At 36.6% G+C, this 25,560-nt stretch overlaps 1 non-coding gene across 1 annotated transcript; it reads right to left on the reverse strand.

Moving 5' to 3' along the window:
- Positions 1–23,879: 23,879 nt before the first annotated feature.
- Positions 23,880–23,986, reverse strand: LOC121207284 (small nucleolar RNA R71). The gene has a single exon (XR_005902376.1). It is a non-coding gene; the product is annotated as a small nucleolar RNA R71 (small nucleolar RNA).
- Positions 23,987–25,560: the final 1,574 nt, after the last annotated feature.

Below are 25,560 nucleotides of genomic sequence, written 5' to 3' on the forward strand. Positions count from 1 at the left end.
AACGAGAAGTGTATATTTATTAGAAAGAGTTGGATATTAGTTAAAGTCACTACGAATGATAAGGTTTTCGTCTTGTGAAAGCTGAAAAGTTTATTACATGTTGACAAAGTTTGGATAGATGAGAATATTGGTAACCGAAGCGTCTGAACTAGACTAGTCTACATTGAGTAAAGACTTCCTGACTTTCAGTAATGTACCGTTGTATGAATTGTGATGTGTTTCAAGATAGTGAGGTAATGTGATAGTTTAGAGCTTTTGATGTTACATAAAATCGGAGTTGTTAAAGGGGTTAAAGCCGAACATTGAAATCTATCAAAATTATCCTTGCCAGTGTTGATATTGGGATGGAAATGAGAAGGATTATTCTTGAGGCCATATCAGAATTATTTCCATGGCGGAAAGAGGAAAATGTGATGTATCCTATTGTTAAATGTTTGGCGAGATCTATAAATCATATCGGTATTGAATGAATTCCTACTCATCAGATTCATGGAATTTCAGGTCTTTTTGATTGTTTAATTTCTTGGGATTCTAGTCTCCATTAACCAAATTGAGATCTGGTTTTATGTCAAGATGACAAGGGAAACGGAGAAGGGTTGAAAATTTAAGAACAATTAAGAGATGAGTTCGTAAACTTTCAGAATATATGAGAAATTAATGAGATATATTGGAGGCACCGCCTGAGTGAAAGTTCTTCAGCACCGAATATTAAATTGAGGAATCTAAGTGAAGACCACTTTTCTGGTAAGATTTTCGGGGACAAAAATCCCTAAAGGGGGGAGAGTTGTAATATCCTGATTTTGGGCCTAGTCGGAATAGCGGTTTCGTTACCACAAAATCCGAGATAGAAATAATTATTTTATGATTATTTTGAGGTCTATGATATGATTGCATGATTGTGTGAAAATTTCGTGAAGAAATTTTATGCATAAAGTGCTTAAATTGAAATTAGGGACTAAATCGAATAATTTGTAAAACTTGCATTCTAGAAGTTTCTAGTATGAAATTGTTTTGAAATATTAATTAGGAGGTCTTAAATAGCAATTTTATCAATTTCTAAGTCTATGGAAAAAAATTGGACATGGATGGAATTTTTGGAAAGTTTAGTAGTAAGGGCATTTTGGTCATTTAGGGGTAAAATGAATTAAAATACAAAATTAAAAGCCAATTTTGCTCATCTTCAACCCCATGGCCGAATATAGCAAGGAGAAACCATGGATAGGGTTTTTCAAGCTTCCAAGCTCGATTGTAAGTCCGTTCTAGCCTCGTTTTTAATGATTTTTACGTTTTTAGAGTCCAGTAGCTCGATTAAGCTTATGCTAGCAATAATTCAACCTAGGGTTCATATTTGGAAAAATACCCATAGGTGAAATTTGTGTATTTTGGTGTTTTATGATAGAATATAGGGTTTTAAATTATGTTAGACAACTTGTACTACTCGGTTTTAAGTGAAAACGAGCAAAAGGGCTTAATCGGTAAAAATACCTAATAGTCATAAGTACATGTTAGAGTGAGAATTTGATGTTTCCATAGAAGGGAAAAATGATCAGCATGTCATAAAACATAATAAAATAGGCTGAAGTTTAATTTACGAGCTTTGGGGCAAAAGTGTAAATATGCAAAAGTTTAGGGGCAAAACTGTAATTTTGCCAAAATATGATTTTGGGTCAATTTGAATAATGTGAGTCCTAATTAGACTATATTTTAAATGATAGAGCAAGGAAAACTGAAATTCGGGCTAAAATGGAAAAATACCAAGTTGTGGACGAAATGGTAAAAGTAGCAATTTTCGCATACGAGGTAAGTTCATGTGTAAATAATGTAGCATAATTGGTATTTTTAAGTTATTGATGTTAATTATATGATATGCTGATTTTTTTATCGTGAAATATTATGCTTTGTGGTTAATGTTGAGTAATATGCAAATTATGTTTACTACTTGATAAATATGGATTGCTACCGAGTATCGGTTCTGATATTCCATGGAAGACGGCAATGTGAGATCGAGGAAAAAAGCCCGTTTGAACCTATAGATTAGGATACAAGTGACATGTCACTAGGATGGTTGAGCATCCGAACTCGTTGAGTTGAGTCCGAGTTCACTTATGGATGCGAATGTCCGAACTCGTTGAGTTGAGTCCGAGTTCACTTATGGATGCGAACGCCCGAGCTCATTGAGTTGAGTCCGAGTTCGCTTAGGGGCGGGTTACATGATTTCTTGATTACATATGAGGCACTTATGTGCAAATTATCCGTGTATCCGAGTTGTATTTCGATGTGTTCAACGGGTGAAATTTCTAGTGAAATGAAAGAACACTTAAGATGCAAGTGACGTTTTGGTAAGTGTTGTGAAATGGACACTTTGGTCAGGTATGTTCTTAACCCTCGGGTTGATAATAGATACAACAACGATAAGGTAGTAAGATGATGAATGATGTTTAGAAATATGATATATGTTTTGGTGATACCATGCTAAAGTTGTTTGGTATATTTGTATTGTTATGTTACTTGTTATTTACATATGAACTTACTAAGAATTTATGCTTACTCCCTCCTCTTTATTTACTGTAGTTTTGAACAAGCCAGCTCGGGAATCGGGACGGGTCGAAGGTTCGATCACACTATCCAAAGGACTTTCATCTGGGTAAACGGCTTGTAAAACTTAAGTATGGCATGTATAGCAATATATTTATTTTGTGTAAATAATTTTATGATATGGCCATGATTGGTTGAGAAAATGTTTGATATTGATAAGTCATGGTGATGGTTAAATTTAGATCATGTTTGATATCATGGAAGTTTAATAGGTTCTCTAGTTCATAACAACTCATGAAAAGATGAAATTTGCCTTAAAACAGAATATTGCTGCAACAATGACATGAATTTGAAAAATCACTAAAAATAGTATAAATGGAATTAAATGATGAGCAAGTTATGAAATTGAAGCTTAATGAGTCTATTTTCATATGGATAAAAAAATAGGCATATAAATTATACTTTATGAGATATTTTAAACCTTGTGAAACAGGGCCAGAGTGATTTCTGGATCCTCTGTTCTGAATTTTAAAAATTCATAATAAATTGTAAAACAATAATTAGAAGTCATTCTTTATATTTACAGATTCCTTATCGAGTCTAGTTTTAATAGAAACAAACCTCGTAGTCATTGAAATTCTGTAAAGAGAGATATCTGATTCGTAATACACAGATGTCAGAGTAGTCGAACCCTGAAATAGGGGAGACTTTTACTAATAAACTGTACTAATTGGCCCAACCAAAATATTCTAGAAAACAATTAGTAAATAGATATATGAGTCTAAATTTAGGGAAAATTTACGGATCTTGATTTCGAGTTTTGTAACTCGAAATATGATTTTTCTTGTAACTGTGACGCGAGTAGCTAGAAAGCTGTGAATGTAGAAACAAAAGATTTGAAGTTCTTAATTTGATAAATTATGTTCGGTAACTCCTCAAGCTTGACTCCGGCGACGGTTTCGGGCGTGGGGGCGTTACACCACCACCTTACCCTCTTGCATCAACAAACAACCCAAACCAATGTGTGATGCATCGTTGTAGACAGTAAATTCTTTCTTAGGCTCTGGTTGTACCAAGACAGGGGCTTTAGTCAGAACTTTCTTAAGTTTCTCAAAACTTTCTTGCTGAGCATCAATCTAGTTAAACGCCACACCCTTACGCAACAACTTAGTCAGAGGTGCAGCAATCAAAGAAAATGTAACAGTCCGGTTTAGACCCTAGTTAGAATAGTGGTTTCGAGACCACAAATTTGAGTCAGAGAAATGTTTATATATTATTTTCTATGTCTATTATGTGTGAAAGTCTCGTATGAAAATTTGAATGTTTGTCTGCCGATTTAATAAAAAGGACCTAATTGCGTAAAATGTAAAAGTTGTGTGCTAGATGTTAAAAGTGCTTATTTGATTTGGCTTTATAAATGAGGGGTCCTTATGATGTAATTTGACCATTGGAAGTTTGAATGGACATAAATGGGCATTATTTAATGGATTTTAAATGATATTAATAAGGCCATTTTAGTAAAATGTATATTAATATGTGATTAATAAAACAAAGCTTAAAATTTGTTCATCCATTATCATTGATAACCGAAAATATCAAAGAAAAGAAAAGAGAAAAGCTTTGCTAGGGTTCGACATTTGCAAGCTTTGATTTAGGTATGTTTTTGCTTCGGTTTTTGATAATTTCTACTTTTTTGTGATCGTTGCTTTGTACACTATCAAACCCATGCCTCAATTTCTAATTTTGATGATGATTTTGAAATGTTCCATGGATGAATTCATGAGCTTTATGTTGTTATATGAGGAAATATGAAAGCTTGATGTTGGTTTTATATGTTTTATCTTTGGATTTTTGATGAATTTGAGTAATTTGGGTTAAACTGTAAAAATGTTAATTTGAGGGACTAAAATGTGAAATAAATGAAATGTGTGAACTAGTATGAGTACTAGGAGAATTCGACTAAGCTTGTGTATAAGCAAATTTTATGTATTTTGTGATTTTGTGATTTAGGGACTAAAATATCGAAATGTGAAAATGTGATGGTTAGTTTGCAAAATGTCCTAATTGTGTGTATATGGATTGGTTTGAATGATTTAGTGAATAAAAGGATTAATGAAAAGAGGAATTCGAACTTAGACTGAAGGAAGTCGAAGATTATAGGGTAAACAGTCTGAGTCGACAATTTTGAGTACGAGGTAAGTTAGTACGTAAAACATGATCTTACAAATATATTTTTTATGCTTTCATTATACATAAATTGTATATATAAGATTGATTATGGTTGAATACGATGATAAATCAATGGTATTTGGCACTAAGTGTGTGATTCAAAATAGCTTCAGCTATTTGAGGCACTAAGTGTGCGATTCAAAATAGCTTCGGCTATCTGAGGCACTAAGTGTGTGATACCGAGATAGATTTGGTTAATTGAAGTGGCACTAAGTGTGTGGAATCGTTCTAGCTTTGGCTAACCTTTAAAGCACTAAGTGTGTGGATGTTAAAGCATGAATAATCTCCGAAAAGTCTTATAATATCTGAACAAGAGATGAGAATGAAAATGAATAAATACGGGAAGGTTCAGGTATGTATGATGCCTATGTGATAGATGATGTTATGCATATAAAGTTCATTAAATTGGTATAAATATATGAATGGTGTTGGTATTGAATAAATACGGGCGTGTCTTGTGGCCGTGTGAACAAGTCAGTATGTATGGCCTGTTTTGACATGGTCTAAACACACGAGTGTGTCTAAAGCCGTGTGAGGCACACGGCCTGTTCACATAGGCGTGTGACCTGTACTTGTTTGAAAATGTTTAAATTTTAGAGGAATTTTGTATGTGTTCGATTTAGTCCCAACTCCTTTCTAATACATGTTTAAGGTCTCGATGATTTATATAAGGGACTCTATATTGATGATTGATCTTTAGTGCTTCGATGCTTATGAAATATATGTTAATGTTCTGATTTTGTCCGGTTATTCCTTTAACCCTAGTTCGGCAATGAAAACATGTTAGGGTTGTTACATTTTATTGGTATCAGAGCTATGGTTTAGTCGGCTCTAGGACTACCATAGCGTATGTGAGTCTAGCTATACATGCCATATTATGAACTGCGATAATGTGATGAATCCTGATATTGAAATCTGCTTTTATATAGCAAATAGATCCCGAAAGAGCCGTAACAGACGATGCTGAAAGCAATGCGCCTGCTCCCGCACAAGGGACGGTGACATCTGATTCTAGACCGGCTACGAGTAGCTGTGAAGGTAAGGCTAGACAAGCCTTCTATCAGATGATGAATGATTGGTTCACTCAATATATTAGAACCAATCCGGCTGTACAACAACCTCCACCCCCAGTAAATTCTCTTCAAACTCTTCTTATGCCACCAGTGAATATGGTTCAGTTAAGTAAGCCTCCGGTAGATAAGATTAAAAAGTATGGGGCCGAAGAGTTCTGAGCTACAACGAATGATGATGCTGAAAGAGTCGAGTTCTGGTTAGAGAACACGATAAGAGTGTTTGATGAATTATCATTAAATCCTGAAGAATGCATAAATGTTTTATTTCCCTTCTGAAAGATACGGCATACCATTGTTGGAAGACTTTGACATCTATGGTTCTGAGTGAACAGGTTGGGATTTCTTTCAAGCTGAATTTCAGAAGAAATATATCTATTAGAGATTCATCGATCAGAAACGTAAAGAGTTTCTTGAGCTTAAACAAGGTCATATGTTTGTTACAGAATACAAGTTGGAATTTGTAAGATTAAGTCAGTGTGCTCGTGAATGTGTATCTACGGAGGCAATAATGTGCAAAAGATTCGAGGATGAATTAAACGAAGATATTCGTCTGTTAGTCAAAATTCTAGAAATCAAAAAAATTGTTGTGCTTGTTGAACGAGCATGTAAAGTTGAAGATCTTAGGAAAGAGAAAAGAAAAGGTAATTTTGAAGCTAGAACGATATGAAAGAGGTCATCGGGCAAGTCATTTCAGTCTGCAACAAAGAAATTTAGAGATGAAAATAGCCGTTCAAAGGTTACTATGGGACATTCGAATAGAGATCGTGCTAGATCGTAATTGAGCTTTAAAGCTCCAGCTACGTCTGTTGCCAGTGTAGGTAATGAAAAGAATGAAAAACTTGAGTGTGATCAATGTGGAAGACGACATTTTGGAAAGTGCTGGGGAAAGAGTAATAACTGAGCTTGTTACAGTTGTGGTTCAAGAAATCATTTTGTAAAAGATTGCCCAGATTTAGCTGAAAAGGATAATGTTCAGAATCTGAGGCCGAGTGGCAACGCTTCTCATGGTAGACCTCCTAGAAGTACAGGAAATGTAAGTGGCAGTCAGAGAGGGATAAAAGATACAGCTATTAGATCTGAGACTCCTGCACCTGCTAGAGCCTATGCTATTCGAGCTCGTGAGGAAGCTTCGTCACTAGATGTGATTACGGGTACATTTACTCTTTATGACACTTTTTTGATTGCTTTGATAGATCCTGGATCAACACATTTGTATATATGCATGAACTTAGTGAACAGTAAGACTTTGCCTGTAGAGTCTACTGAATTTGTAATTAGAGTTTCGAACCCCTTAGGCAGATGTGTTTAGGTTGATAAAGTAATTGTCCTTTAATGTTTCGAGACACTTATTTTCTAGCTAATCTGATGTTGTTACCTTTCATGAATTTGACATAATTATGGGCATGGACTGGTTAACTTTGCATGAGGCTGTTGTGAACTGCAAATGGAAAAATATTGATTTGTGATGCAAGAATGATGAAATAGTCAGAATTGAATCTAGTGATTTGAATGGATTGCCTGTTGTAATATCTTCGATGAAAGCTTTGAGTAGGGTGAGAAAGGGTTGTGAAGCTTATTTTGCATATGTGATTGATTCGAGAATGTCAGAAAAGAAAGTTGAATATGTGCCTGTTGTCTGTGAGTTCCCTGATGTGTTTCCTGAAGAACTTCCAAGATCATCTTCAGTTAGAGAAGTAGAATTTGGAATTGAATTGGTACCTGGTACTACTCTGATTTCGATAACTCCGTATAGAATGACTCCAACTGAATTAAAAGAATTAAAGTCTCTGTTGCAAGAATTGACCGATAGAGGATTTGTTAGACCGAGTTTCTCACCTTGGGGTGCTCTGGTTCTATTCGTGAAAAAGAAAGACAGAACGATGAGAATGTGTATAGATTATCATCAGTTGAACAAAGTGACTACCAAGAATAAGTATCCTCTACCTCGAATTGATGATTTGTTTGATCAGTTGAAAGGAGATGCTATGTTTTCGAAAATAGATTTAAGATTAGGTTATTATCAGTTGCGAGTGAAAGACTCAGACATTCCAAAAACTGCTTTTAGAATAAGGTACGACCACTATAAATTTTTAGTTATGCGTTTCAGATTGACTAATGCACCTGCTATTTCTATGGATTTGATGAATAAAATTTTCAGACCGTATCTAGATCAATTTATTGTTGTATTCATCGATGACATATTGATTTATTCACATGATGAATCTGAACATGCCGAGCATTTGAGATTAGTGTTACAGATTCTGCGAGATAAACAATTGTATGCGAAGTTCAGTAAATGTGAATTCTAGTTGCAAGAAGTTGGTTTTTTGGGTCATATTGTATCAACCTCTAGTATCTGAGTTGATCCGAGCAAAATTTCAGCTATTTTGGATTGGAAACCTCCGACGAACATCTCTAAAGTGCACAGTTTTCTGGGACTTGTTAGTTATTATAGAAGATTCATAAATGGTTTTTCAATGATTGCAACTCTGTTGACAAAACTGCTTCAGAAAGATGTGAAATTTGTGTGGTCTGAAAAGTGTCAGAACAGTTTTGATTAGTTGAAAACTTTGTTGACTGAAGCTCCAGTATTGATACAACCTTAATCAGGTAAAGAATTTGTGATATACAGTGATGCTCTATTTATTGGTTTGGGATGTGTTTTAATGCAAGAAGGCAAAGTTATTGCTTATGCTTCGAGACAGTTGAAGCCACACGAAAAGAACTATCCGACATACGATCTTGAGTTTGCGCAATTGTGTTTGCTCTAAAGGTTTGGCGTCACTACCTGTTCGGTGAGAAATGTCATGTATATTCTAATCATAAGAGTTTGAAGTATTTGATGACTCATAAAGATCTGAATCTGTGACAAATAAGATGGTTAGAACTGTTAAAAGACTACAAACTTGTGATTGATTATCATTTGGGAAAAGCAAATGTTGTTGCTGATGCCTTGAGTCAAAAATCATTGCTTGCTTTACGTGTAATGAATGATCATATGGTTCTGTCCAATGATGATTCAGTTTTAGCTGAATTGAAAGCAAGACCTTTGTTCTTACAGCAGATTATTGAAGCTCAGAAGATTGATATTGAGATTTTAGCCAAAAGAGCTTAGTGTGATTCAGAGTTTGATTCAGAGTTTAGAGTTGATAGAGATAATTGTTTGAGATTCCAATATCAAATTTGTGTTCTAAGAAATCTAGAGTTAATTCAGATGATTTTGAGTGAAACTCATAACAGTCGGTTATCTGTGCATCCGGGAAGTACAAAAATGTATAACGATTTGAAACAACATTGTTGATGGTCTGGAATGAAAAGAGATATTTCTGACATTGTTTCAAAATGTTTGATTTGTCATCAAGTTAAAGCTAAACATCAGGTGCCATCTAGTTTGTAACAACCGATTATGGTTCCGGAGTGGAAATGGGATCGAGTGACAATGAACTTTATTTCAGGTTTGACCCTATCTCCGAGAAAGAAAGATTCAATCTGGGTTGTAATTGATCGATTAATGAAATCTGCTCATTTTATTTCAGTTCGATCTGATTACTCACTTGATAAATTAGCTAAGTTATACATTTCTGATATCATGAGATTGCTTGGTGTGCCATTGTCTATAGTATCAGACAGAGATCCGAGATTTACATCGCGATTTTGGAAGAAATTGCAATATTCTCTGGGTACTAAATTGCACTTTACTACTGCTTTTGATTCGCAAACAGACGGTCAATCTGAGCGTGTTATTCAGATACTCGAAGATATGTTGAGATGTTGCATTCTTGAGTTTGAAGGTACATGGGAACAATATCTACCATTGATCGAATTTGCTTATAATAATAGTTTTCAGTCGAGCATTAAAATGGCACCCTACGAAGCTTTATATGGTCGCAAATGCCGTACACCTTTGTATTGGATGGAGCTCGGTGAAAATAAAATTCACGGGGTTGATTTGATAAAAGAAACCAAACAAAAAGTAAAAGTGATCCGACATAGTTTGAAAGCAGCTTCCGATCATTAGAAATTTTATGCGAATCTGAAAAGAAAAGATATTGAGTTTGAGATTGAGATTGGCAACAGAGTGTTTTTGAAGGTGTCTTCGTGGAAGAAATTACTTCAGTTCGATAGAAAAGGCAAATTGAGTCTGAGGTTCATTGGGCCGTATGAAATTACCAAGCGTATTGGGCCAGTAACATATAGATTCTTGTTGCCACCAGAGTTAGAAAAGATTGATAATGTGTTTCACATATCGATGCTTCGACGATACAGATTCGATCCTTCGCATGTGATTCCGCCGTCTGAGATTGAAATTCAGTTTGATATGACTTACGACGAAAAGTCGATCCGTATCTTAGCTTGCGAGGTTAAAGAACTGTGAAATAAGAAAATTTCATTAGTAAAAGTGATATGGCATCGACACAAAATTGAAGAGGCTACGTGGGAGCTTGAAGATATTATAAGGAAGCAATATCCGAATCTGTTCAATGGTAAGATTTTCAAGGACGAAAATCCCTAAGGGGGAGAATTGTAACAGTCTAATTTAGACCCTAGTCAAAGAAATGTTTAAATATTATTTTTTGTGTCTATGATGTGTGAAAGTCTCGTATGAAAATTTGAGTGTTTGTGTGCCGATTTAATAAAAAATACCTAATCACGTAAAATGTAAAAGCTGTGTGCTAGATGTTAAAAGTGCCTATTTGATTTGGCTTTATAAATGAGGGGTCCTTATGATGTAATTTGACCATTGAAAGTTTGAATGGACATAAATGGGTATTACTTAAAGATTTTAAATGATATTAATAAGGCCATTTTAGTAAAACGTATATTAATATGTGATTAATAAAACAAAGCTTAAAATTTGTTCATCCATTATCATTGATAGCCAAAAATATCAAAGAAAAGAAAAGAGAAAAGCTTTGCTAAGGTTCGACATTTGAAAGCTTTGATTTAGGTATGTTTTTGCTTCGGTTTTTGATAATTTCTACGTTTTTGTAATCGTTGTTTTGTATACTATCAAACCCATGCCTCAATTTCTAATTTTGATGATGATTTTGAAATGTGCCATGGATGAATTCATGAGCTTTATGTTGTTATGAGGAAATATGAAATCTTGATGTTGGGTTTACATGTTTTGTCTTTGGATTTTTGATGAATTTGAGTAATTTGGGCTAAATTGTAAAAATGTTAATTTGAGGGACTAAAATGTGAAATAAATGAAATATGTGAACTAGTATGAGTACTAGGAGAATTTGGGCAAGCTTGTGTATAAGCAAATTATGTGTATTTTGTGATTTTGTAATTTAGGGACTAAAGTGTCGAAAGGTGAAAATGTGATGGTTAGTTTGCAAAATGCCCTAATTGTGTGTATATGGATTGGTTTGAATGATTTAGTGAATAAAGGATTAATTTTGAAAACATATAGATCAAGAAAACTGGCATTCAGACGTAGACTGAGGGAAGTCAAAGATTATAGAGTAAACAGTCCGAGTCGACAATTTCTAGTACGAGGTAAGTTCGTACGTAAAACATGATGTTACAAATATATTTTTGTTGCTTGGATTATACATAGATTGTATATATAAGTTTGATTATGGTTGAATACGATGATAAATCAGTGGTATTTGGCACTAAGTGTGCGATTCAAAATAGCTTCGGCTATCTGAGGCATTAAATGTGTGATACCGAGATAGATTCGATTAATTGAAATGGCACTAAGTGTGTGGAATTGTTGTAGCTTCGGCTAACCCTTAAAGCACTAGGTGTGTGGATGTTAAAGCGTGAATAATCTCCGGAAAGTCTTATAATATCTAAATGAGAGATGAGAATGAAAATGAATAAATACGGGAAGGTTTAGGTATGTATGATACCTATGTGATAGATGATGTTATGCATATGAAGTTCAATGAATTGGTATAAATATATGAATGGTGTTGGTATTGAATTGATAGATGAATTGAGAATTAATAAGTATCCCAGTGTTGATGTTTTACATTTTATAAACTGTTGATGATTTTTGGTACGAACTTACTAAGCTTTTGAAAGCTTACTCTTTGTATGTTTGCATTGTTCTTATAGATATCGAAGCTACTGTGAGCTTGGGGATCGTCGAGGATCGTCACCACACGATCAAATCTAATTTTGGTACCATTTTGAAAATGTATCTAGTAAAGTATGGCATGTATAGGCTAGAAGTATTTTGGATAGGTTTTGTAATGTTTATATTTAGCCATGTGGTATGGTTTGATATGGTTGTGTTTATGTTTTCATTTTAGTATATGAAATGTGATGCAAAACAATCTGTTTGATGTGTTCATGAATGGCTAAGAGAAATGATAAGTTTGGTAAGTTTTGGTATGAGATTTGGTCATGAGTTTAGAGATTATGAGACCATATGTTTTGGTATGAATTGGTCTTATGTTTTAGCACAATTGAGTTGAGTTTATAAGCATGTAAATGGTTGATAATGTTATGTCATGAATGTTGTAAGGTTTGGTATAGAAATTGGCTGAAATTTTTGTGTAAATATGTTTGGTTTAGTGCTTGTAGTTTTGACCCAATTGAGGTGGCAAGTTGGCTATTCAAATATTTTTGTCCACACGGGTAGAGACACAGGCGTGTGTCTCAGCCGTGTGCGAGACACGCTATGTTGCACAGCTGTGTGTCCCCTGGGTACCCTACAATTGTAAGTCAGGCTTGAACACGGCCAAGGCACACGGGTGTATGGCTAGCCGTGTAGCCCAAGTCAGATTCGACCACGGACAAAGCACACGGGCGTGTCTTGTGGCCGTAGGAACAAGTCAGTATGTATGCCCTATTTTGACATGGTCTAGACACACGAGCGTGTCTAAAGCTGTGTGAGGCACACGGTCTGTTCACAAGTTGTGTGACCTGTAGTTGTTTGAAAATGTTTAAATTTTAGAGAAATTTTGTATGTGTTCGGTTTAGTCCCGACCCCTTTCTAATACATGTTTAAGGTCTCGATGATCTATATAAGGGACTCTATACTGATGATTGATCTTTAATGCTTCGATGCTTATGAAATGAATGTTAATGTTCCGATTTTGTTAGGTAATGCCTTTAACCCTAGTTCGAAAATGGAAATGGGTTAGGGGTGTTACAGAAAACCCCTCAACAAACCGTCTATAATACCCTACTAGACCTAGAAAACTTTGAATCTCAGATACCGTCTTAGGTGGCTTCCAATCCAGAACAGCCTTAATTTTTCGAGGATCAACCCTAAATGCTTCAGTAGATACCACATGTCCTAGAAATGTTACCTCTCGTAACTAGAACTTGCATTTACTGATCTTGGCATACAGTTGTTTCGCCCTCAAAATCTGCATAACAACTCAGAGATGTGCATCATGATCATCTTCAGTTCTCAAATACACCAAGGTGTCATCTATAAAAACCACTACCAACCGATCCAGATAGGGCTAAAACACTCGGTTCATCAGATCCATAAAAGCTGCTGGTGTATTCATCGATCCAAACGGCATCACTAGGAACTCGTAATGACCATAACAAGTCCTAAACACTGTCTTGTAAACATCAACCTCTTTGACTCTCAGTTGATGGTACCCCGATCGTAGATCAATTTTAGAGAAGACCGAAGCTCCACGAAACTGGTCGAATAGATCATCAATCCTCGGTAGGGGGTATTCTCTGTCCTCTTGGCGACGTGCAGCATAAACCAGTGTTGACTGCCTCGCCTCAGAATGACCAGCACCTCTGCCCAGTGCTCCACGACCACGACCCATACCATTTTCACCTCTGACCTGACCACGGCCTTTCGGTGGCTGCTGAACACCTCTCGGCGGCTGAACAGTACCCAAACCAGTAGCTTGCATCTGATCAGGCCTCTACCCCCTTTTCGGAATACCAGATCAAGAGATGAATTAGCGGATCACAGGGCTAAGTCGAAGCATGCCTGAACCTTCTTTAGTTCCGCACCTCAAACATTCCCCAATCCTTTTCCAACATTCGCCTTGATGGCGTCACCTACAGTCCGCAAAAGGCTGCAGTCCAAAAGCAGCAACAGGGGCCCCAACTCTGACTGGCCCAACAACTCTGGCATTTTTCTTAAGCCTTAAAAATGAACTTGAGGGCTCTGAATCCCTCTAGTTCCTACCTCTTTCCTTTTCACGATTTTGGTGCTCAGCGTGCTTCACATCCTCGGCGATCTTTGCCTTATCTACTAAAGCTGCAAAATCTCGCTCCCTCTATGGATCTATCAGAACCCTTAAATCTTCTATGAGGTCGTCCTCGAATCGAACAGAATACTCATATCTAGTTGGCACTATCCCACGAGCATAACGGCTAAGTCACCAAAATTTAGCCTCGTATTTAGCCACAGATTTATCCACCTGAGACAAATTCAGAAACTCTCTCCTCTAGGCATCCACATAACTAGCGCCCACGTATTTCCTTTGAAATGCAGTCTTGAAATATTCTCAGGTCAACCGGTCGGGCTGAGTACCCTCTTTAACTGTAAGCCACCATTGATAGGATTCATCTCGCAGCAGTGACACTGAACCTTTTAGTTTCTACTCAGGGTGCAGTCGAGGTCGTCCATGATCCTTTCTTTGACCTCAATCCAATATTCAGCCACATTAGGGGCAACTCCAACAATACCCCTAAAAATCTCAACGCTATTGGACATGAGTCATTCTGTAACTGACCTACGGCCTGCATTACCAGTATTGGGCCCAACAAGCCTCTCCAGAATTGGCAACATGGCTTGAGACGATGTGTCATCCCCAGCCGCACGATCGTAAGACCCAGTCTTAGTCATATTTGAAGCCGGTGCCTTTCTAGCTTCAACATTAGGCATATGGCTAGATGACAAAGACCCAGCCTGAGCACCTCCACGGCCTCTTGTACCCCTTCCACGAGTACCTCTGATGCTCATTATCGATTTACGTATTATCTGTATTAATAATTTTATGCATCAGTTTTACAGTTCCAATGTTTATTAATGGATATTTTATGGAAAATATTATCAGTAATTCAGAGTTTTGTTTTCGCAGATCACAGTCTTACTATAGTTTTAGGTTACCCTAAATAGAGATTTTAGTACAGTCTATTGCCTACGTTATTCTTAGCATTTCAATTTAAACAAACAGTAGTTTTAGATGACTTACAGAATTAGCATCGGAGACTCAGTGCATCGCACATTTAGTAAAACATTTCCAAGTATTTCAAATCATTTGAAGCAGTTCTTTTTCAAAATATCATGTTTAAAAGAAATCCAAATCCACAACCAAGTTTTGCAACTTGGCTCTAATACCACTAAATGTAACACTCCAAACTCGGCTTAGACATTATGGCCGAATCTACGATGTCACATTGAAGTGTTTTTCAAAAAAATAATCTCGTTCTCAAATCCGTTCTATATTAAAACCTCTTTATGATCTTAACGAAAATTTAGGATATCTTGTTTGTTGTTAAAATTTAAGTAATTTATGAAAAATGTTAATCATATTAGATTGTTATTACACTTTTAAACAATGTTGGATGCGAAAGCTTTTAAAATATGTTGCGTAAACGTGGTGTTTTGAAAAGTGTTATTTTTTTCGAAAATCCGCAATCTACTACTAATAGATATGAATCAATGTAAATAAATCCCAACTCAAAATAAAAACTTAAAGAGGCCTTATTACAAAACAAATACCCAAATTAAATTACTTATAAATTAAGAGTTAAAAATGGAAGCAAATGCGGTTGTGTGGCCACCTTCGTGTCCCTCGTAACACCAATCCCCTAAGAATTACATTCGTAGAAAAGCAAAAGGGTGAGATTATGAAAACTCAGTGTGTAATCCCTTAGTAACAGTTAGTCATACAGTAGGCAATTATAGTTTGGGCCTAAGCCCATTTTAGTACAGTCTAATATTAGTTGGGCCTTAGCCCATCACAGTACCAGTATCAGTGTGGGCCTTAGCCCAGTTCAGTAACAGTATCAGTATCAGTGCAGAATGCAAACAGAGATCCTACCCCACTAGCCTCTACACTCCACTCCGTCCATCCCTACACTCCATGTGGGGATAAAATCAACCCACCGATCCCTACACTCCAAAATAGCATCGGTTGCGGCACTAAATAGTGATTACAGTAGAGCTTCTAGTACAGTACACTTCCTCCAATCAATAATAAACCCATCCCCATACAATATGTCATGCGTCGTGGCATAATATTATACGTGTATGCAATATATACAGAATGGCATGCTCGAATACAATCATACACATCATAGGGGCTAATCAATCATTTTACCTCATAGGGGCATAATAGTCATTTCACCAAATTAGGGTCTAGGTGTACTTACTAACCCAACAGTAGGTCCATAGTCGTATCAGGTGACCCGTGCAACCTTATCAGTCAAACAGTGAAAATAAGCCCACGGCCCATAATACAGGCCCATGGGGCCCACACGCTTGTGTTGCCCACGAAGCGAAAAATGGCCTTGGTCGTCTGAACTACACAACCAGGCCCAATAATCCCAACACATCCATGTGGTTTACCCGTGTAGGGACCACGAGTCCGTGAGGCCGACACTGCCCATTTCGGCCCATATTGCCCGAGTCAGCCTTAGACCATGAAATCGCTCATGGCCGGCCTTAACGGTCTTACGCCCATGTTTAAGCGGTTGAAAAATCGCACGAGCGAGCGCACACTCGTGTAGTGTCGACAGTCACTTATTTCGGCTATTGCCGATTTATGGAAGTGTGGTACACAATTGTTCATGAAAACATGCAAATAGTCCACGAGTACTCCAAACCTACATTCAATCACCAATTTCGATTAATCGCATCCCAATAGACGTATCAAAAACCACCACTAAAAATACTCCAAACCTAGGACTTCTCCAACACTTCTCAGGAACATGTATTTGTGCAACACAACATATAAAAATAATTACTTAGAATTTGGGGCGTTACAGTTCGTGAAGCTCAATGGACCTTAAGCTAAATTAAACTTTTAGCTGATGCTTTTAGCTTCTTCATGTGACTTTTCATGAAACACCATTAGCCACAACTATTCACCAAATTTGGCTGAATGTTTGCTTGTTTATTGAGTGCCCAAGTTGAGATGTTAATACTCTAAGGCTGTTCAGCTAAACGAAGCATCAAATTAATCTCTATGCATTTTCTTGGCCGAATTTAAGCATGGCCATTCAGCTCCAATTCAGCTCACATACATTCCAATTATTTCCAACTACATGTAGACATTCTAGAAGCTGTCCAATGATGTTTCCAAAGGTTGGAGAAGTTTCTTGGAATTTTCTTGAGTTATTTTGGAATTTTCAGCTCATTAAAAGTTGAAATCAAATGTCCATCTAGCTACTCTTTTGTCCATTCAGCTAACCTTAGATTTTCACTATAAATATTGTGTAAGTTGTTGGGTTGTACGAACTTTTTTTGATCATTATATGAATTATATTGTTATTGTGAGAATTTCAATTCTCTTTGTTCACTTTGGGACTGAATTGACTTATCGAGCTTAGTTTTGTGGCGTCATTCTTTCCTTTTTTAAATCGAACTTATCACTTCCGGGTGTGGCATTCAATATACCTTTGGTTCCTATCACATTTGATAGTGGGTCAAGGTTTCTTTCCCAATTTCCCTTAAACGGAATCATCTAAGTGCTACCTAAGTTTTGGGTCAACATAGCCTATTGTGTTGGTTCAAACTTTAGCCTTAGCGGATTTTAACTATCTATCACCAAGCTATACTTTAACCTTTGTTTGAACCCTTTATGAGCCATTTTCCATCTTAATTTTCAACCTTATTTGAAACGAGCCAAGACTTACCCAATTTATTGATTGATCAAACTCATACGACTTGAGATAACAACAAGCGAGCTCGTATCAAGATACTTAACCATGCTCAAGAGAACAACATACATAGAGGTATTTGGGCTAGTAGAAACAGCCTTAGGATAAATCACTTGTTCTTGTTGACAACGCGCTCCTTTTTGTTAGAAATAAATAGAGTGATGTAGAAAGTCTCGTTATCATGCTTAATACTTTCTCTAACATTTCAGGTCAAGAGATTAACTTTGAAAAGTCAATGGTTCTCTTTAGCCCCAACATTTTAAGAGCTCAAAGAACCAATTTTGGTGAACTTCTAGGCATGGCGGTGGTGGAGAATTTTAAACAACTATCTAAGCCTTCCCATTCCAATTGGTAAGAAGAAAATAACGACTTTCAAAGAGATTAATAATAGATTGTCTTGCAGGATCAATAGTTGGACAAAAAGGTAGCTCTCTTTTGGTGGTAAAGAAGTCTTCATCAAAGCTGTTCTCCAATTTATCCCTACATATGCTTTGTCAATTTTTTTGGCTCCCAAAGGGGTGATCGATGACTTTCAAGCTAAGCTAAGTAGAATGTGGTGGTCGAGAAAAGACAAAGGTAGATTTTGGAGAATGATTCCTTGGAAGACTCTGTGTAAACCGAAGGGCATCAGAGGCCTTGGAATTAGAGATGTTTGAGTTTTCAACCTAGCTCTTTTAGAGCATCAAGTATAGAGGCTGATAAACAACAATGACTATTTCTGCTTCAAAGTGTTTTCCGTAAAATATTTCCCTAATCGTAACATTTTTCATGCCAAAAAGGTGGACAAAGCTTCCTTTACCTGGTCAAGTATTGCGGTAGCGACGGAAGCTCTTAAAGAGGAATTTGGGTGGTAGATTAGGAATGGTGACAAGATAAATATTCAAGTTTATAATTAGGGAATGGAAGGGCTTAATGGGGATGTTATTAGAAGCAATATACTCAACCTAGGTGTGACTAGAGTGAATGATTTTTGGCATGTAGATAGGAGAAGCTGGAATGTTAATAAAGTTAATAAAGTGTATGGGAAAGAGTGGGGTGACAAGATTTACAAAATTCCTATTGGAGACGTGGGCCAAGGTGATAAAATAATTTGGTTCCACAATTGTTGTAGGTGCTTTACTTCGAAGTCTGCCTACTCATGGTTGGTTTTGAAAGAGATAGGGTATGGCCCTCACAGAATTTTTTGGAAAGCTTCTTGGAAGCTCGACACATTGCCAAAGATCCGTGTGTTTACTTGGCGCATGGGGCATGAGATCCTCTCGGCAAATGTAAAAATCACGTCCATTAGACAAGGCTTTGACAAGGGATGTCCAAGGTGTGGAGTTGAGGCCGAAACTCTATTACATGCGTTAAAAGATTGCCCAACATCTCGTGTTATTCTCTTATTAGGAGGGTGGTCTATGAGCTTTATTTTGAAGAAAGATGACCATTGTATAGATTTGCTGGAAGACATGATGCGTGCCTTTGATAAGAGAGCCATGTTCGATCTTATGACATTATTATAGAATTGTTGGAACAATAGAAATAACTACTTCTTCAGGGGAAAAGAAGAGGTAGCTAAGCTCATATGGGAAAGAGCAAGCAATTTGAACCAGGAGTTTTGTATTTGCAATATGCTAAATGAACCAGTGCTTTCAAAAATACTGTGAATAAAAAAGTGGGAAAAACCTCGAAAGGGCTTCAAAAAGACCAACTTTGACGCTATAGTGGGTGAAAATAGAATAGGGTAAGGGATAATTGTTAGATATGAAGATGGTTTTATGTTGAGGGCGGTGGGGGTTTTATAGAGACAAGGATACCAGTGGAAGAGACTGAGTGCTTTGCCTTTGAAGCCAGCATTAAAGTAGCGTGTCAATTGAAAATAAAGCAACATGTTATGTTTGAGACGAATCACGTTGGGCTGGTCAACAGGATAAGGAATCTAGCCACTGACGTCACCATAATCAGTGCGCACATAAAAGAGTGTACTACTGCCTTCAACAATTTCAAATTGGCCAATTTAATTTGGGCCAATAGGTCTTGTAATACTGTAGGAGATTTAATTTGTAAAAAAAATGTATAGTGAAGGAAAAAATTGTTTTTTTAAAAATGGTTTATCCTAAGGAAATCCATGATGTCGTAATTCATGATATTAATTAAATAAATTTGGGTTTGACCCTTGCGGTCGTTTTTCTGCTCAAAAAAAGAAAAAAGAAAATGTAATGACAATAAAAATGCAATGACAATATATGCTTATCAAAATAAACCTACAAGTACATGCAATGCATGAATACTACAACTAAAGCTTAAAATAAACTAACTCAGTGATCCTCAACCATCGATGTGGCTGCATGATATTTCTTTCTCCTCTTTCTGTCATTTTTTATCCCTGGAGTGCTTTGTTTTCTATTCTTTAGGCTTTGCACGGTCCTCGGATTGCTCATCAGTTCCTGGCTCTACCCTGGCATCATCAGCTGCTTCTTATGTAGGAGAGGCCACCTGGAGTGGTCCAGTGTAGACCACTATTCCAATCAATTGCATTGCTCCTCATTGGTTACCTTAGCAACTTCTGCTTTCACTCTATCTGGCTCCAAAGTATCAATGGTTGCACCCATATACTCGGGTGCGATGACAGTCTTCTCAACAGAATCGTTTTCTTATTTTCAGCAACTTTTTCTTCTTCAGCAACAACTTCCTCTTTTGTAGCAACAACTTCCTTCTCAACAACAATGTCATCTTGATCACCAAAAATACCATCCTCGAACAAGCTATCAATCTTTCACAAGCATTCTTCAATGTACCTGGATTCCTCGTCTTTCTCATTATCAGAGACTTCTACAATGGGTGGGGATGGCATCGATTTGTCTTAGTCTTCTAAGTCTTCATCCACAGAATAGAGGTCATAATTTCGAATGATTGGTGGAAAGACTGGGAATTCCAATATGGGGATGGGCTAAGTTGGCCTAATGTGGCTAAAATAGACATATTCCAGGCTTTGGTATAAACATTAAACAAAATTTAGGATTTCTCCATATCCTCTATTGTAGCGACAAGCCTGATCTGCCTATTATTGATGGAATTGACCATTTTTTTGACATCCTTTAGTTTGTGCCATAATGATGTCTCTGCATTCAGGTTTGTTCCTTTGTTGTCAGCTTTGGCATTGCCCTTTCTTGTTTTGCTGGTTTCTACCTCCTTCAGTTTTGGGTGTGCTTGCCACGAGTCATTCTCTCTACAAAGGCTTCATTAATTGGGCCCTTATTTTCCAGGACTTCCTTACTAGCATGGGGCATGATTCCTCTTTGCTGGCACAATAACATCACCAATGATGGGAAAACCAAGATTCCAATTTGCCTTGCAGCCTAGTCAACAATTTCTTGGTAAAGTTTTATGCCTACATCAATTTATTTCCCTTGACAGTGGAGTGTATCAAACACATTCTATCGTGGGTGACTGCAGTGCTGTAAGTAGTGGCCATTAGCCTTTGACAAAATGAAACCAAATTTTGCTTTGTACTGTCAGGAAGTGACAGTGCATCATATAATTCTTTTGATGGGAACCCATCCACACTACTCCCTCGATACACAAGTCTTTCACCAGCAGGTCTCATTTTTCATCTGTAATGTCATCAATGTATTTGGAGTGTTCATTGAAATCGACCTTGGTGCTGTACAGCTTGTTGATTTTTTCAGCGTCCTATGGTATTAAGCCTTCTCAAACAAAAATGAACTCTAACTCATGATTATATAAGTTTGCATAAAACTTATGTACCAGTGAAGATGAGTAGCTTCTAGGTTGGGTGCAAAAAGTTTCCCACTTTAACTTTGAGATGGTTTTGTAGACTTGCTTACCCAAGTCTTGTTGTGGTGAAAGGGAAATGCCCTATTCGGGATGAAATTTTTGCTTCAATATGTTGTCATGAAATTGTTCCTTTACCACTTTATTCAAAAACATTACTGACTTTTTTTGTCTATACTGGGCTGGGGGATTTCGATTCGCAAATTGTTGTAGTAGAGGATGCATGTTCTCTAGTAGATTTGGTGGCATTCTTGACCGAGACTCTTGTTTTGGCCATCTTTTGTTGAGGGAGAATGATCTAAAGTTAAAAAGATATGATCTTTAGAAGAGAAAAGAAATAAAAATGCTTGCTTGAATGCGTTACTGATAAACCATAATATATACATATTAAATCCCATGTTTGGCATATTTATGGATGATTCACCATTAGTTTTATTGAATTTGATGCTCTTAATCCTTTAATTTCATGTTTTAAACTCAGGAGAGCATAGAAAAGTGAAAACAGTAAGAAACGAGACAAAAACAGACAAAAGAGGCTGATTTTAGTGTTCCACACGGCCTAAGCACTTCCACACGAGTACTCCACACGCCCGTGTTAGACACACGAGAAGACCACATGCTCGTGTGTCATGGCCATGTCGACATTAAACCACATCAAAATTGCACACGGCCTGAGCACCTTCACTAGGGCATCGTACACGGCCGTGTCCCTGTCGAGCCCAATTCCAGTTCTATTCAAAAAAGGCTAAATTTGGGCTATTTTGGGCATTATAAAGTCTATATAAACACCTAGAAGAGGATCTTGGGGGACAAAGAGGAGAAGGCAGAGAATACTCGAAGACAGCCATCGAAATCAACTTGAAAGTAGGATCTACTTCAAGACTGAAGATCTTCATTCAATTTTCTTAGAAGTTCTTTGGGTTTCTTTATGTTTTGTTGTTTTCCCAATTTCGAGATGTTTTGCCCTATCACTATGAACTAAACACCCTAAATACCTAAGGGAGATGAAACCTAAGATTGATCTTATTACTATTTGAATTATATGATAAATACTTGCTCTTATTCTTAATTATGTGTTCCTAATTCTTGCTTTAATATTTTAGGATATTAATTCAAGTCTGATATGCTTATTCAGTGGAGTAAAAGTCCCTATTTAACAGTAGATCTAGCATAATTAAGCAGAGTTGAATGCAATCCTAGACATAAGATGACGTAAATCTGCCGGATTAGAGTCAAATCTAATACGGGAATCCATAGATCGAGTTAATGCAACAATACGAGTTTTAATTAGAAAGAGATTTCAATTAATCAACCTAGAGTCTGTTGTTTTTAGTCTTGAGAGATATATTTACATAAATTAGGGATTTCTAGAGATTAAGTCAATTGAATAAATCGTCTAGTTTAGAAGTAGTAAGTGAAGTCTAGGTGGATTCTTCCTTGGGTATTGTCTTCTCAATCAGTTTTCCAAAAGTATTTTCCAACTTTTATTTTTGTCGTGTTCTTAGTTAATTAAATAGTTAATTTTAGTTTAAAAAAATCCATTTAATTCTTACGCTAGATAATAAAAAGATAGTAATTACTAGTACTTTTAGTCCTTGTGGATATGATATTTCCGGTCTCACCATAACTATACTATTGTTCGATAGGTGTGCTTGCCTTAGTCGAATTTTTAGTAAGTTTAGCGACCATCAAGTTTTTGGCACCGTTGTCGGGGACTAAGATATTAGGAACACTTGAATTTTATTACTTTGGGCATTTTTTATTTTTAATTGCAAATTACTTTTTGTTTTAATTTAATATTTTTTACTTCTCTTCTAATCTCCCTACTATTTCCTTCTGGGGAATCTCTAGTTTATGACTAGAAGGAACCCGTTAGGACCTTTGCTTTTCAATAGTGAAATAGAGAGTACAGCTCATAGAAACTGAAGGGAAATAAGGCGAGGCCTACAATATATAGAGGAAAAGTAAGAGGACGAGATTGATATTACTGAAGAGATGGAAGAAAATCAGAATAATCTGCTACCTCTTGTAGTTGCTGCAAATCTAGTAAATCAGAATCCTGCTCCTCGTACTATGTATGATTATGCTAAACCTACTTTAATAGGAACTGAATCTAGTATAGTTAGACCTGTTGTTGCTGCAAATAATTTTGAACTGAAACCTAACACGATTCAAATGATACAACAGTTTGTTCAGTTTGATGGTTTGCAGGACGAGGATCCAAACACTCATTTAGCAAATTTTCTAGAATTCTGTGACACTTTTAAGATCAATGGCATTTCTGATGATGCCATTCACCTTCAGTTGTTTCCCTTTTCATTACAGAATAAGGCTAAATAGTGGTTGAACGCGTTACCACGAGGGTCAATCACTAATTGGGAACAAATGACCAAAAAATTTTTACTTAAATATTTTCCACTGACTAAAACGGCTAAGTTAAGGAATGATATCTCTTCTTTTGTACAGATGGATTTAGAAACACTTTACGATGCATGGGAGAGATACAAGGACTTATTGAGAAGGTGCCCTCACCATGGGTTACCTCTATGGTTACAGGTTCAAACCTTCCACAACGATTTATATCCCTCAACTAGACATATGGTCGATGCAGCTTCCTGTGGAACTATAAATAATAAAACTCCTGAAGATGCTTATGAATTTATACAGGAAATGTCATTGAATAATTATCAATGGCAAGTTATGCGGACAAAGCCAACAAAAGCAGCTGGTGTTTTCAACCTCGATACGGTCACTATGCTATCTAATTAGGTAGAGCTTTTGAATAAAAAGATTGACAGTTTGTATAGTTCTACTCAGGTACATCCAGTAATGACGTGTGATTCAAATGAAGAAGGGGTGCACAGTACAGAATATCCATTCTATAACTTAATCACAGAGAGCGATCAAGTCAACTATATAGGTACCAATTCTAGACTTCAAAATAACCCCTATAGTAAAAATTATAATGTAGGTTGGAGGAACCATTCCAATTTCTCATGGGGTGGTCAAGAAAACCAAAGACAACAACCCCCTCTAAGATCTCAGCCATCTTACCAATAAGAGAAAAAATCAGACCTTGAAGATATGCTTCCAAAGTTCATCTCGGTGTTAAAACATGCTTCCAAAACACCAAAACCACGCTTAAGAATCAACAAGTGTCGATTCAAGGGCTCAAAATTCAAATAGGCCAGCTTACTAAGCTAATCTCAGAATGACAACAAGGTAGCTTGCTTAGCAACATCGAGACTATCCCAAAAGAGCAGCTTCTTGCGATTACAGTTCAATACGAATAAGGGTTAGCTGAACCTAAATCTGAAACGAGGCAAGAAGCTATGGTAAGCTAGGGTAAGGTTGAGCTAAGACAGAATGAACCAAAACCGATAAGTAAAGAGTATACGCCTCGTGTGCCATACCCAGTGCGACAAGGAAAGACCGCATAGACAAACAATTCGATAAATTCCTTAAACTACTTAAAAATTACATATTAACTTACCGTTTATTGAAGCTCTTTCGCACATGCCAAACGCAATTAAATTTTTAAAGGAGCTTTTAGCAAACAAACGGAAGTTAGATGAGTCATCTCATGTGGAGTTAAATGCAGTCTGCTTAGCTATTCTACAAAACAAGCAATTCATTGTTTAATTTGTAGTTTGAATGTTAACAATGCTCTAGCTGATTTAGGGGCAAGTATTAATGTTATGCCTTATAAAATGTTTAAAAAAATAGGTCTTGGGAAACCCACACAAACTAGGATGAGCGTTCAATTGGCTAATAAAACCATTAGATTTCCTAGGGGTATAATTGAAGATGTGCTTGTTAAAATCGACAAATTTATATTTCCAATAGACTTTGTTTTTTTAGAAATGGATAAGGATAGTGGCATTCCTTTAATCTTAGGATGACCTTTTTTAGCAACTGTTAGGATTGTTATTGATGTTAGTATAGGTGAGTTAATACTTCGGGTAGGCGGTGACATGATTAAACTCCAAGCTCATGATTGTGTCAGAAAGACTAGTGATTGAGATAATTACACAAGTTCTTTTAATGTGAGTAACCTTGTTGTTTAACCCTCTTTGCAGGAAAAACTTTCAAGAAGTACAAATGAGCCACGTTC

The sequence above is a fragment of the Gossypium hirsutum genome, chromosome A09 (genome assembly GCF_007990345.1).
Source record: "Gossypium hirsutum isolate 1008001.06 chromosome A09, Gossypium_hirsutum_v2.1, whole genome shotgun sequence".
NCBI lineage: Eukaryota > Viridiplantae > Streptophyta > Magnoliopsida > Malvales > Malvaceae > Gossypium > Gossypium hirsutum.